Source organism: Setaria italica, chromosome VIII, assembly GCF_000263155.2.
Source record: "Setaria italica strain Yugu1 chromosome VIII, Setaria_italica_v2.0, whole genome shotgun sequence".
In the NCBI taxonomy this organism is placed as follows: Eukaryota; Viridiplantae; Streptophyta; class Magnoliopsida; order Poales; family Poaceae; genus Setaria; species Setaria italica.
This window is the reverse complement of record NC_028457.1, coordinates 2,598,274-2,613,121: the sequence shown is the minus strand read 5'-3', so window position 1 is coordinate 2,613,121 and position 14,848 is coordinate 2,598,274. Positions and strand designations below refer to the sequence as shown.

Sequence of the window (14,848 nt, the reverse complement as noted above, 5' to 3'; positions counted from 1 at the left end):
AAAGTCACACTCGAATTTTCAATAAGAATTTTCTTTTGAAAGGGATCTACACTAAATCACTCAAACATGCACATGATCTCAAGCCAAGTTACGAGAATCCAAAATATTCAGTTCACTCCTCAAAGTACAAAACCTTTGCTCATCAAGGGGCTTTATGAATATATCGGCTAGTTGCATTTTAGTGCTCACATGGCTAAGAGCGATATCTCCTTTGGCTTCATGATCTCTTAGGAAATGGTGTCTTATGTGTATGTGTTTTGTTCTAGAGTGGTTTATGGGGTTGTTAGCTAGCTTGATAGGACTCTCATTGTCACACTTGGAAGGTATCTTGCTAAACTCACAACCAAAGTCTCTCAATGTGAGCCTCATTTATAGTGGTTGAGCACAACATGCACCGGCTGCAACATACTCAATCTCGACGGTGGATAGGGCAATTGAATTTTGTTTCTTGGAACTCCAAGACACCAAGGTCCTACCAAGGAATTGACAAGTTCCGGATGTACTCTTTCTATCTACCTTGCAACCGGCATAATTCGAATCGGAATAGCCAAGTAGATTGAAAGTGGAGCCTTTAAGATACTACAAGCCAAGGTTAGGAGTGTGTACTAGATATCTTAAGATTCTCTTAACAACCATTAAATGACATTCCTTTGGATTAGCTTGAAATATTGCACACATGCACACACTAAGCATAATATTGGGCCTTTTAGATTGATATACCTTTTGATCCAATCATAGATTGATATACCTTTTGATCCACACTCTTACTATCCTCATTTAGATCAAGATGTCCATTAGATGGCATTGGGGTCTTGATGGGCTTGGCATTCTCCATGTCAAACTTCTTGAGAATATCTTGAGTGTACTTGGTTTGACTTATGAAGGTGCCATCCTTGAGTTGCTTGATTTGGAAACCAAGAAAGAACTTCAACTCTCCCATCATGGACATCTCAAATCTCTTTGTCATGATCCTACTAAACTCATCACACCACACTTGGTTAGTAGAACCCAATATTATGTCATCATCATATATTTGGCATACAAATAGATCATTATCCTTTTTGTGAGTGAAGAGTGTAGGATAGTCTTTGCCTATTTCAAAGCCTTTCCTTAGGAGAAAATTCTTAAGGCATTCGTGCCCTGTGTAGTTGTCTTCATGTCCGGATAGGTTACGAGTACGTTTCCCTGAGTGGGCCCGTACAAGTCTTCTGATGGGCCCGGGAGTGCCTAGTCGACACTTAGGTCATCGCGTCGTCACCGGACCTCCCCGAGGGCACCGTGCCACCACCGGTCCTCCCCGAGGGTCCTACGCCCATTCCTCTCCCCGAGCCCGAGCGGTTGGCTTTATTTTTTTAAAAAAAATCTAGCAAATATATTTATTGGAGTGCAAGTTCATTTGTAAAAGAAAATGTGATAGCGAAAGTTTGGTGTATAAATATTTATGGATTCCAATTTTCATGAATGACATATATATAAAAATTGTGACAGGATAAGTTTGGTATACAAATTTTTATGCATATACATAAATTCTTGACTAATAAATATGTATAAATTGTGATAGGAAAAGTTTGATGTACAAATTTATATGGATATGCATGAATTCTTGAATAATAAATATGTATATGGTCAAGTGTCCGTGTACATAGCAAAAGTAATAAGGAAAAAGGCTGACAACGATTATATCATGGCTCTTTACAGTTTTGAGTAAGCTAGTTTTAATTACTGAATATATTTCATGCTATTTAATGTCGTCTATGATGTAAATTATTTTAATATAATGCAGAGATCATTGAATTTTGCATCATGATTTTTTCCAAGCTAGGAGAAGCAACAGTCCTTGATTTTTCATATACTGTACGAGATATTCTCAAAGCACGTACAAGATAACTTGGTTTTTTCATATATTGTATGCTTATCATTAATAACAACTCATCATTTTTCTATTTGTTTGTAGTGCCACAGGCAACCTCCCGGCTCTGTGCTATGCGGATATTACGTGTGCGAGTTGAAGAGAAACAATGGGAGGTACCGGATGAACCCTCAAGAAGTAAGTCTCTTATACATTACCATATGCTAACTTCATAATGGTAATACATCCTAATCTTCAGTTATTGTATGCCTGATAGATGCCTATTATTCCCATGAAGTATAGCTCGCTTGGAGACAAACAAATCGATGATATTTGTGTGGACACGATAAGGTTCATCCAACGCGAGATTTGTCATGAGGATGGATTATTCTTTGATAAAGATGGCGTGTTGATGGCAGATGGGTGCACAAAGCTTCGTAGATGGGCGTAGTAGTTTTAATATTAGCATAGTAAAAAACAACTCTATTCCAAATATTGGATTTTTAATAATGTGAATTATCTATTATGTACGATGAAGTTTTAAATAATATGAATTATTTATTATTCTGTGATATGGTTGGAGATACATATTTAAATTTGACGGACAAAAACTAGCAGGAAATAGAAATAATAAATAATTCACGGTGAAATAATATATTAAATGGGAAAATATTTTTTATGGTGGGTTGAAAATATATTTTTCTGATGGGTGGCATAAGGACCTGCAAGCACATAAAGTATCTGTTCTGGCGGGTGACGTAACTGCACTGCCAGCATGGAAAGCATTTGTGCTAGCGGGTGGCTAACATCGCCCGCCAGCAGACATGCTTTCTGTGCTAGCGGTCGACCACCCACCAGCACAGTGCGCATTTGTGCTCGCTCAAAATTACTGGCGGGTGCGATACCGACTGGCATAAACAGGGGCAGAGCTACGTTCAGGTGGGGTGCGGCGGCCGCCCCAGCTACTGTTGCTGGCCCCTGTCCGCTCCTATCTCTAATTTTTTTTTTCTGTCAAGAAGAGCGTCAGCTACGACGAGCGAGCATCGAGGAGAAAATTAAATGATGTTGCACGGCACTTTCGCTTGATGATTTTGCTGCTTGTTGGGCTGAACTAGCAGCACGGCAGTAGCCCATAGGTGAGTGAAAACAACAAACTTACTACAGACTCACTCAGTTGTCTCCAATTTTCAAATTCCCCATCCATTCGCTCGTCCATGGTGCAATCGTGCTCGCTCGTCGCTACCAACCCCAGCCGGCATGCGCCAGCGCTAGCGCACAAAGCAGGAGCAACGGACGCGACGCAAGCGCACATAGCAGTAGTGACAGCCAACTCCGCGAGCTGCAAGCACATAGAGGAGGAGCCGGCAGTGCTACGCGAAAGCAGTCTTACACGATCCACAATATGTTTTGTATTTTACAATGTATAGCGTATTTGCACATTTGTTCTTCAAATTTGAGGTTGTGTTGTTACTGCTTTAATTTTATGCTATATTTTTAATGATCGTAGTAATGTACATGTGGTCTGAATTGGTATAATTTTCATTTAATTTAGTCTCTCTCTTAGAATCACCCTAGCTATATTTGTTTTCTGGCTCCGCCACTGAGCACAAACATATTCTGGCCGCCCGCACAAAGGTTTTTTGGCCTGGTGGAAGAACCGAGGGCAGCCCAGAGTTGCTCGGGGTACATCGTCGCATCTCTCACTACGGGAAAGCTAAAAATTGCCGAGTGTATTTTTTTTGCCGAGTGTTTTTTTTCGAGCTCTCGGCAAACAAGCTCTTTGCCGAGTGCCAAGCCAAAAACACTCGGCAAAGAAAAAACACTCGGCAAATCGGGGCTTTGCCGAGTGTCCAATAAAAAATACTCGGCAAACCACCCTCTTTGCCGAGTGTCAAAAAAAACACTCGGCAAAGAGGGGGGGTTTGCCGAGTGTTTTTTTCAACACTCGGCAAAAAAATAATTTTTTTCCTCTTTCCACCTTAAAATTTTTTCTACTCCCCAAATACAACATGTGGTACTCAATGTTAAAGTTTAGTATATTTTTGAATTTGTTTGCTATATTTATTTAATTAATTGTATTTCAAGAAAATTTTTGGTATAATTCAAATTTGAACCGCAAGTGATTCAAATTATAGAATAAAATGAGTAGAGAAATGATATTCATGTTATTCGGCCCAATTTGAGACCTGACCCATGAAATGACAAGAAATTTCGAACATCTTGTTCAGGAAACACAACCACAAACGTGTGGCAGTGGTATTTTTAAATTATAAAAAAAACAAGCAAAGTCTGAAAATCATGAAATTTGTCATGATGTGATGATATCATACGTGGAGGGTGTGGAAAAAAATTGAGAATGTTTTGCACATTTCGTCACGTACGATGTTTACAAACCGAAGCATTTCAGAAGAATAATAGTAAAGTTGAGAAGGATTGCATAAGATTTGGAGTCAAAATGACGGTCGAGTTTTGATTTTTGACTACAAAACTTTTTGTATAGTCAATAGAGAATATATATTATTTCATGTAAATTTTTGACAATTTTTTGAAACTGTTGGATATTTTTTAATTTTTTTTTAAAATAGCTTTGCCGAGTGTCCTAGGTTAGACACTCGGCAAACAACCCTTCACCGAGTGTCACACCTAGGACACTCGGCGACTTTTTTTTCCCAACCGCCAAGGACTTAGTCCCCGCACCGCACCCAGCCCCCTCGATCTGCTTCATTCCTCCGCCATACTACCCACACCCGTCCCCCACCTCTTCCTCTCTCCCCCCGCCGCCGCCCCCTTCTTCCCCTCCGGATCCGGCCTCTCCTTCCCCGGCTCCCTCCCCTCCGGCCGGATCCGCGCCCCCTTCTTCCCCTCCGGCGCGGATCTGGCGGCCCCCAGCTCTCTCCCCTCCGGATTTGGCGCGGATCCGGCAGCGGGCGAGGTGGGTGGCAGCGGGCGTGGCGGCCGGTGGCGGGTGGTGGCCGTGGCCGTGGCCGGCGGCCGGCGGCGGCTGTTTCTGTTTTTTTTTATTTTTTCCGAAAATGTTTGCCGAGTGCTTTTTGACACTCGGCAAATGATTTGCCGAGTGCCCGATGTTCGACACTCGGCAACTCCACCATTTGCCGTGGGAAAGTTCGCCGAGTGTTACACTCGGCGAACTCTTTTCCGAGTGTCTCAGGCACTCGGCAAACTTCTTGTTTCCGGTAGTGTCTCCTCCACGTGTAGTCGTGGTCGCGCAGGGACCAGAGAGACTGTGATTCTGAAAGTGCTGCTCCACGTCCTCATCAACCCAACGCCGTAGCCGCTGGTCTGCTTGCTGTCGACGCCTGTCGAACTTGACGCCGGAGCGGGTGACGCACAAGCTACGTGAGACTCCGGGGTTTTCTCGGCCGTCAAAGCCATGGACCGTCCTCGCAGCTGTGTACACTGGGAGCGGCACATACCGCAGCTTCAGGTTCGGCATCTTCGTGTCCGACTCCGGCGACACAGCGGCGATGATCATCCCTCGGTAGTAATCTACCCAGATCAAGAACCGCCGGCGGTAGGGCACGACCGCATCCGTCGACCACCCCAACAGTTTTTGGCCATCACTGCCATCGGAGACGTGGAGATTCCGTAAAACCTCCCACTCGTCGGACCCGGACCGGAGCAGGTTGACGCTGACCTGGCTCCGTCTTCGTTACCTCAAGCTTAGCCACGATGAACGACAACGAGCTCTCCTTTTCCTTGCTGCTGAGAACCTCTCCACGCTGTAGAGAACGTGCAGAACATGCAGTCGTAGTAGCAGGAGGCGGTGGTGACGGCCGCCGGGAGGGTTCGTCGTTGTCGCTGCCGGCATGGTAGAGACGAAGTAGTCGGTGCACTCATCAAGGGTAGAGATCCCGAATAGCACAACATTGCGATCCGCTGAGATGACCGTCGGGTAGGCAAGGATCGACTCCGTGGGCTGCCCTTGCGGCCAGTCGAGGGTGACGGAGGTGCCCGGCGGTTCGGCGACATCCAAGGAGACGGAGACCTCGTCGCCTGTGGAAGTGTGGGAGGTCGCCAACGTGGTGCGGTCGCCGGTGAAGTTGTCCCTCCGGCCGCCGGCTCGGTTCAGGATCACTCAGCTGGGATGGGAGGCCGGCGAACCCGCGGAATGTACTGCCGGTCGATCGTTTGTAACCACGATGTCGGCCGGGTACATCTTTCTCCGAATTCGAGATCATTGTGGAGCTACGGTGGCCAGACATCCTTGTCTCCCCTGTCCAGATCGGCGCGGCGGGACGGTGGCTAGGGTTTGTTGGATGGCGGCGGAAAAGGATAAAGCGCAGGACGTATCTTCGCGGCGGCCCTCATAAAGTCATAACTAATGCTCCTCGCTGCCTCCCCAAAATAAAGTAAAAATATAGCATTATGAAACTTTGATTCATGAAAATAAGGAACTTCGATTCATGAAAATACAAACTACAGCTATGTTACACGTGTATATCGACTACAGAATGAAATTTTTGAAAATTACAAATAAATTATTGAATTTAAACTTTGCTTAAAACCAATTTATATATGTGCATGCATTATTCCATAGTCTTATTTATGCATGCCTTCGTGGATATAGATTATTGCGCTCTTTGTTTTGAGACTTCACGCCACTGGATAGGAGGCTTGGATGGAAACTCTCAAGCCTCAGGTACCCTCCCTCTCCCCAGGTCTCCCCCCAACTGTTCTTGATCAGCCAGTACAGGCTGCCATCCTCCGCTGTGCCGTACCCCACTGTCGTTACTGCATGGTTCAAGTCCGTGCGACAGCTGTCCACGGTCATCACGCCACCGTCGTAGAACTGGAAGTTGTTTGCGTCAACGCCCACGGACACGGGCTGGTTGGCAACAGCCAGTGCGAGTGCGTCCTCGTTGTAGCGGGGCACGTCCTGGTAGCCGCTGATCGTGACAGCCGGCTGTACCCACTGGCACATGTCCTCGATGGCAGTGTACGGGTAGGCGTCCTCGGTGGTGATGCCGCAGTTGCTGATGGTGTACTCGAAGACATTGTCCATATTGCCGCCGTTGCAGCCGTAGTTCCCGTTGGTGGAGCAGTCCAGTAATTGCTGCTTCGACAGCGAAACCAGGTCGCCGGTCTTGATCTGGTGGATGCCCTCGATGGCCGCCACCGCGGAGAACGCCCAGCAACAACCTGCAAATTAAATCATTTGTGAGTAATGCAGTGTGATGTTCCACGTGTGATCAAAATAGAAATTCATTACGATCGCTCACCGCAATCCTCTTGGTTGTTGACACCTATGACTGCACCTTTTTGCCTCCAGTCAACCTCCGCCTGCTGGGGCTCTGACAGTGTAACGTTCCCGTACTGGAAACCGGGCATCATCTTCATGCCCGTAGCTGGGCGTGGCCTTGTACCCGGTGTACCTCGCCAAGAACTCATCATGAGTCATGTCGGCAAACCCATTGATAGCAAGGTGATACTTTTTGCCACCTGCGGCATTGGAACTGTCAACAAAAACGGCATTCGCCGTGAATGCCTCGAACCTTCGTGCTTTCTCGACCGCATCCTTGTAGGTGCGGCCATGCTCCGTCATCCATTTCTCAAACCTCACCATCATAGGAGCCTCTGCGACAGAGCCGCTGCCTGGAAGATCCCGTGCAGCGATCGTGCAGCAGATGCAGTTTGCAATGGTTAGGACAGCGAGCAGAATAAGTGCCACCGTGACAAGAGGCTTCTTGTTGGCAACGTAGGGCGCCATGCTTGTGGCTGCTGTATGTAGATGATGTGTGAGAGGGAGAATGAAGCTAGCAGGGACGTGGAGACTGGAGAGTGTGTATTGTTGGTCTGAGTCCATGAACAGGATGGGGCCTTATTATATAGAAGCCTCGTGCAGTAAGATAGTAGAGATCCTAACATGCATTAAAAAAATAAGAAAACTGCACTCGAGTAGCATCCTGTTCCATTCCTTCCATGTGCGCCGTGCTGCGTGGATTTGACCATGTCGAAGCAGTAAGCCGCCATAGGCATATCTAAGCCTCCGAATGCCTAAAATATTTTCGTCAACGATGCAGTGCACTGTAGATTAATGAACTGATCACTAAGCTGCCTTGAATCCTTCCACATTGTGGCGTTCTAGACTGGCAGTGCAGCCATGCTGAGGAGCGGTGGCAACATGCTGCGGCGGCATTAGCTAGCGCGCTTCTCCCAGGCGCGGGAAGTCTGGATCCGGCGGGAGAGAGAAGCCTGTTCCTGCCCCTCCCCTCCTTCCCCAACAACGACGCCCTCAATCCTCCCCGTGAGCCACCGTTTCGTCCCTCTCCTTGTCCGGGCGACGGCTACAACGGACACGGGCGGCAGGCCATGACGGTGATGGTGGGTGGCAAGCCTCGTGCAGTAAGATAGAGATCCTAACATGCATAAAAAATAAGGGAAATTGCACTCGAGTAGCATCCGGTTCCATTCGTTCCATGTGCATCGTGCTGTGTGGAATTTCTTCTTTCTTGACCATGTTTTATTCCATGTACTTAGTCAGTCTATTTCGGAGTTTCTTTGTTTGACTGTTCCTGGGACTTATGCTTTTTTGTGCTTTGATGGTTGATGTGGCGGAAGTTTGCATAACCTTTTTGGATAAGTTTTTCATCTAATTACCTGTTTTTTAATGCACTTGCAAATTTTCATGATTAACTACTAGCTTGATATTTTTCTCTTTAAATGGTGTTGAAATGAGTCATTCCTATGCTGTGCCTTACAGAATTTGGCGATGGGCTACCTAAGGTCTGCGGATACTTCTGATCTTTGTGAAGATGACTTGTCTGTTTTATCTGTTGCAAAAAAAGCACAGGTAAATCTAAGCATGCAACTTTATTTATTTTAAATAAACATCTGAAATGTTGGAAGCACATACAAAACTTCACTGCAATTTGTCTTTAACTCTGCATCTGTGTCAAACATTTATTTGGAGCACCATCATTACAAGTGGATTTAGCAAAAGATGTGTTGTTTCTTAAGGAAGTCGTCGAGAAAAGGTTGTAGAGGAGTGTTTCCGATGAGTATTTTGTTTATCATCTAAAAGAGTTAGAACCATGAAATTCCTTATTATCATATGGAATAAAAAGAGATTCCCACATATGCCTAACGCCTAGGCTCCGTGGTGGTTGTAGGAGGTGAGTTAGTCATCCTTAAGCCCATTTTTTACTTACACATTAAAATACAAGACTATAATTGCAACTAATATTTGTAGGTTCAAGACACTTCTTCGCTTTTTCCTAAAGTATAAGAATGAACTATTAAAACTCGTTGAGTTGTCTGATCGATCTCATTCAGTGGAGCTCACATATGTAGGTTGCGTGCTTTTAGCTAGCTGGCTGTGTTGTTTTCTTAGAGCTTTCGCATCAGGAAAGTCTTGAGCTGGTTCATTCAACTTGAAGTTTTTGGTCCATATATGGAGGGTTCAGACTTTAAAAATCCTACTAAGTACCTCAACCCAAGAAATTTGTACAAGGATTGCACAGGTTTGACTAGATTTTTGAGTGTCATTTTGTGTTGAACAACCAGCTCCCTCCTTATCTGCTACAGTTACTAAACATGTTAGAGAGCTTAACTGTTGAGAAATTGGCGCCCGAACCTTGACACCGACTCCCTAGAAGTGGCACCAAAGTGGTGTGACACCACTTTTTCTATGGACCTTATACCCACACTCTCTAAGAAGACCTTCACACCGACACCAACATGTGAGACCAACTCTCTACAAGGGAACCCAAATCTTTTATTCACATACTCACAATTTGATACAACGCTCACCCTTACACTCTTTATGTGGCTACCCTACCATGATACGACTACACTACATAGAACCATTGTCATCTCTTCACTTATGACTCACATGCTACTCTATGCCATGGTATGACTAAGAGGGTGTAACACCCAAAATTTCAATAATTCAAATTAATTAAAATATGCTCAAACTAGGGTGTTATTTAAATTCTAGGCATTTAAATTCATTTTCTTTAATTCAATTAATTCACCATAGGAATTATTTGTGCATTCATGCTGGTGCATTTATTTTGATTGCTTGGGTTTGATTCAAATTTTGAATTTTCAAATTTAAATTCAAATTCCAAACCATTTTCCTTTTCTCTTTCTTTTTCTTCTTCTTCTTCTTTCCCTGGGCCGAAACTTCCTTCTCCCTCCCTTTCTTCTTCTCCTTTCGGCCCGCTCCCTCTCCTCTTTTCCTTCTGCGCCCGCGCAGCCCGTCGCTCTTTCCCCGCGGCCCAGCACCCCGCCTCCACCTCCGCTCGGTCAACCGAGCCGCGCCGCTTTTGCACTTGAGCCCCTATCTTTTCCGCAAATCAACCCGCGGTCCAGATCACGTTGAAAGTATTTACAGATCTGCCCTCGCATTTTTCGGTTTAACCTTTGAGCTTTCCAGAAATCAACCCGCCGTCCGGGTTTGATGTTTTTACGCGTCAGACCCTCGGTTTATACGCATATACGTATAAACCCTCGGTTTTCGCGGATAGGCCCTAAAAGTTTTGTTTTTCTCACAGAAAAGTCCCTGGATCTTGTTTTAATCATATCTTTTGCATCTTAACTCCGTTTTTCGCATTCTTTATATCCACGTGTTCGTTTTAAAGCATAGATCATCTTTTCAAGCTTGTTTTCTCTATTTACCTATGTTTGGTGTACTGTTTTCTTACTTTTTGCCCATGTTTGCTTGTATGTGCTCGTGTGACGCGTGTAGATGCCCCGCAGTTCGAGGGAGTTGCCGATCAAGCCTTCGAGGAGTACGAACAGCAGGAGCAAGGCCAAGAAGGCAAGTCGTGTCCTTGATCACTACCTTGTTGTCCTATACACCTTTACTTTCTCGTACTCAACATTATGCTATGCACATGTTACGATTAAATTGATGGGTCCCAATTAAGGTTCGCCTAGATTGATTTACCCTTGCCTTGACCAACTGGTTTACTTTATGTTGGGTAGCTCAAGCTTAGTGCTTACTTGGTACATGGTGGTTTAACTTCACACAATACTTAATCTTGCTTTATTTCTGTTATACCTTTCATTAAGACAAGATCATTATTTGTTAATCGGAACATGGAGAACCACCTAGGAAAACAGTGCTACCACAAGACTAAATGGCTCTGGTCTTGGCTGATTAATTAGAAACCTTAGTCTGGGGTGACCTTACTCGTGATGAGGCAAGAGGGGGGACTGAGTCGTTGCATTTTACCTGGGATGGGTGGTGCACGCCAGACACCGAAACCTTAGCAGGTTACCACTGACTAATGAATCTTTGTAAAGGCCTCGTAGCGTCCCTATGCAATCACACCTCGGAAGTATGGTATGGTGCCTTGCAAACACCGCATGGTTGGGTCCAAAGTTCTTATGAACTTTTACGCGACTTGTGGGTAAAGATGTGCCACCTCTGCAGAGTGTTAAACTGATCGATCAGCCGTGCTCACGGTTAAGAGCGGCCTGGACCCTCACATGATAATATTATCGGAAGATGGACTTAACTTGTTATCATTTCATGCATTTGTTGCTTACTTTATGTTCATGTTTAATTTCAGGTGGTATGAACTTATACATAGTTAATAGCTAATAAAACTTGACCAACTTAATTAAAAGCGAATGCTAATTATGCCTTAGCCATACCTTGAATTAGCCTTACACTACACTATTCCCCACGACTTGTTGAGTACCAACCATAAGTGTACTCACCCTTGCAAAACCGCTGTTCAGACGAAGTTAATTGGGAAGAGGAGTATCTACACGACTTCGAGGAGTTCTAGGCGTATGTTTCTTCAGTCAGCTGCCTGTGGAGTCGTCGTCATCTTTGGAGTTCCGCTGCGTAATAATTAGACTTTGTGGTTTATGTGAGACTTTCGGTCATGTAATAATGGTTAAAACTCTCTTTATTCGATTTAGCACTGTCTTTGCTATTCACTATTGTCATACATGTGTGTAACTTGATCCTGGCACACATGTATTTAATGCACTCGATTTTGTCCTTAAAATCGGGTGTGACAAAAGTGGTACCAGAGCCGTGTTGACTGTAGGACGTTAGCCTAGTTAGAAAATGGTCGTATTTAAGGATTATAATAATCTAGTAGCCATTCCTACCTTTCTTAATTTAAATCTACTTAATTATTCTTAAACTTGATTTGTCTCATCCTTATTGCTATTTTATTATCTAGCTTTGTTCAAAATTTTATTCTAAAAATTTCTTCTTTCTTTATGTTAGATGGCTCGCACCCGGTTGACCGCACGCAAGAGCACCCGTCCGTCGCGTCATGGCATCGCGCCATCGCACGCCCCCATGGAGCCTTGGGACGAGGAAGAAGAGGAAGAGATCTTCCAGCATCCGGGGGATGACTCTGACGAGGACGCCGTGACCGTGGAGCAGGAGACCACGCCGTCACCAGCACCGTCGCCAGCACCGGCGCCCGCTCCTGCACCAACCCCGACGCCCGTACCGGTCGTCGACTTGACGGATGATGAGCCCGAAGCAGATCCCGAGCCCGAGACATGGATCAAATGGGTGAAGGAAGATTATGGCCAAGGAGTGCACATGGCCGACATACTCAGGTGGACTTGTCACCGCTTGGGGTACGGCATGAGGCCACTCTACAAGTGCTCCCGGTTCACCCACCCTCGCTATCCCACTTTTTGGGAGGTGAAGGTTGTCCTTCGTGAGGAGCACGAAGGAGGATGGGAGGTGAAGGCTATTCACCATGATGTGACCATAAGGAGGACCATGGAGTCCGGCATTGCCGAGGCCGCCAGGAGGGCACTTGAGGTCGTCTCCCACAAGGAACGGCCGCGACTGCAGCACACTTATCATCGGTTCCTTCCATACCGAGCTAGTGGGGAAGCAAGAACCTTCATCGCTACTAATGATGGGGTTGACATGGCTACAGACTTCCTCCGCAAGTACACGTCGGCAGCTCTCACCGCATTGAATGAAGCAAACAACCACATCCAGGAGCTTCAACAGGAGGTTCAGGAACTCCGGTGGGAGAGGGATGCGAATATGGCTGCCGCGACGGGGGCACCGCCGCCGCAGGAGTTTGCTGTTCATCCCGCTTCGTCGCCGTCGCCTAAGCGTCCCCGCTACGACTCGCCCGGCGCCGCCGCAGAAGACCTCTAGGAAATTAGGAGTGTTTTAGTTTAAATTCTTGCAATCGTTAGACGTCGTTCGAGTGTGTTAGTTAAAGTGTGCTTAGATGATTGGTTTTGTGCTAAATGTTTGAGTTGGATTTTGTAATGAGTGCGGTATGTGGGGCAATTGCCACACGATACTGGTTTTAATATAAATAAAGTGCTTAGTTGGGTTATATTTCTGTTCTAAATCAGTATTTAATCTTCCTTAATCATGATCTACCATCTGTCTAAATCTATCTATCATGCAAGCTAAGCGCCAATCAATTCTGCTCTCGATATTAACTGACACGCCAGTACTGTTTTATTTATATCTCGAACTACAGAAGTCCAAATGACATGAAACCAGTGGGGTTAGTTTCATAATTTCGTGGAGTATTTTCTGTAAATTTTTCAGAATTTTTGGAGTAACCGTCTGGGAGATGTATACGAATTAGTAAAGCAATCAGAATCTGAAACTGTCGACCAACACTGTCAGCTTGTTAATTTGGTAACTCGAGATCCAGAAGTCCGATTGAGGTGATTCCAGTTGGGTTGGTTCACAAATTTAATAAGTTACGACTTGGTAATTGTTCAAAATTTATGGACACTTCTTCTGACGGCCACACCTAATTAAATAGAGCTAACAGAATCTGTTTTTCTTTTACATCTTGTCGCTTTATCTTTCTCAGTTATTCTTTCACACATCTATCTAAATCTATTGTCTCTAACGCTCAGATGGTAAACACCAGGTCCGGATCAGGAGTTGACCGTCCCGCAGTGCCTCGCCACAGGGACAACAGCAGCAATTCCAACACCGCTCCGCAGCAAACCAGCCAGCACCTGCAGGGAGGGAGCAGTTTCTAGCAGCTCAGACTCAGCTTCTCGCCGGACTGACCAACACCGTGGCAGCTTTACAAGCTCAGCTGAACAATAACAACAACAACAACCAGCAGCAGCCGCCGCCAAGGGACAGGCATAGGGAGTTCATGAGCCACAAGCCCCCGACGTTTTCACATTCTCCGGATCCGTTAGATGCTGATGATTGGCTGAAAACAGTGGAGAAGATGCTGAATATCGCCCAGTGTACTGACAGGGAGAAGGTCCTGTATGCTTCAGGACGCCTGGAAGGGCCAGCTGCTGATTGGTGGGATGCTTACACCACCACCCATGCCAATGCTAATGGCATCACCTGGGATGAATTCAGGACTAGCTTCAGAAGTCATCATATTCCTTCCGGATTGATGAAGCTTAAGAAGAAGGAGTTCCTTGCTCTCAAGCAGGGGAACATGACAGTGGCAGAGTATAGGGACAAGTTTGTCCAGTTGTCCCGATATGCTCCCGAAGATGTTGCTGATGATGAGCAGAAGCAGGAGCTGTTCTTGGATGGGTTGATTGGACCACTCCAATATCAGCTTATGTCGCACACCTTCCCCAGTTTCCAGAAGATGCTAGACAAGGCAATTGGCCTGGAACACAAGAGGAACGAGCTCGGGGAGATGAAGAGGAAATTCAATTCCCAGTCGTCTTCAGGAAGCAACACCCGCCCTCGCTTTGCTCCACAGCAAGGGACGCCGTTCCGCGCAGGGGGCCCGAGTGGGAATTTTGGGCAGCAGTCATTCCCGCGCCCTGCTCAGCAGTCATTCCAGCGCCCTAGCCCTCAGTTCCAGCGTCCAGGGATGCAGACTATGCAGACTCCACACCCAAGCTTTACGCAGAACCGCCAGATGACCCCTATTGGCACTCCAGCAAGGCCCAATGCTCCAGCGGGTCCTACTTGCTTCAAGTGTGGCGAGGTTGGTCACTATGCCAGCTCTTGTCCTAAGAGAGGTGGGCCAGCTACCCCCGTGCAGAACAGCAGTGCTCCTCGGCAGAATCAGATGCAGCAAC

The 14,848-nt window shown here is 45.9% G+C and overlaps 1 pseudogene; it reads right to left on the bottom strand.

Moving 5' to 3' along the window:
• Positions 1-6,413: 6,413 nt before the first annotated feature.
• On the bottom strand, positions 6,414-7,577 carry LOC101757655 (annotated as a pseudogene).
• Positions 7,578-14,848: the final 7,271 nt, after the last annotated feature.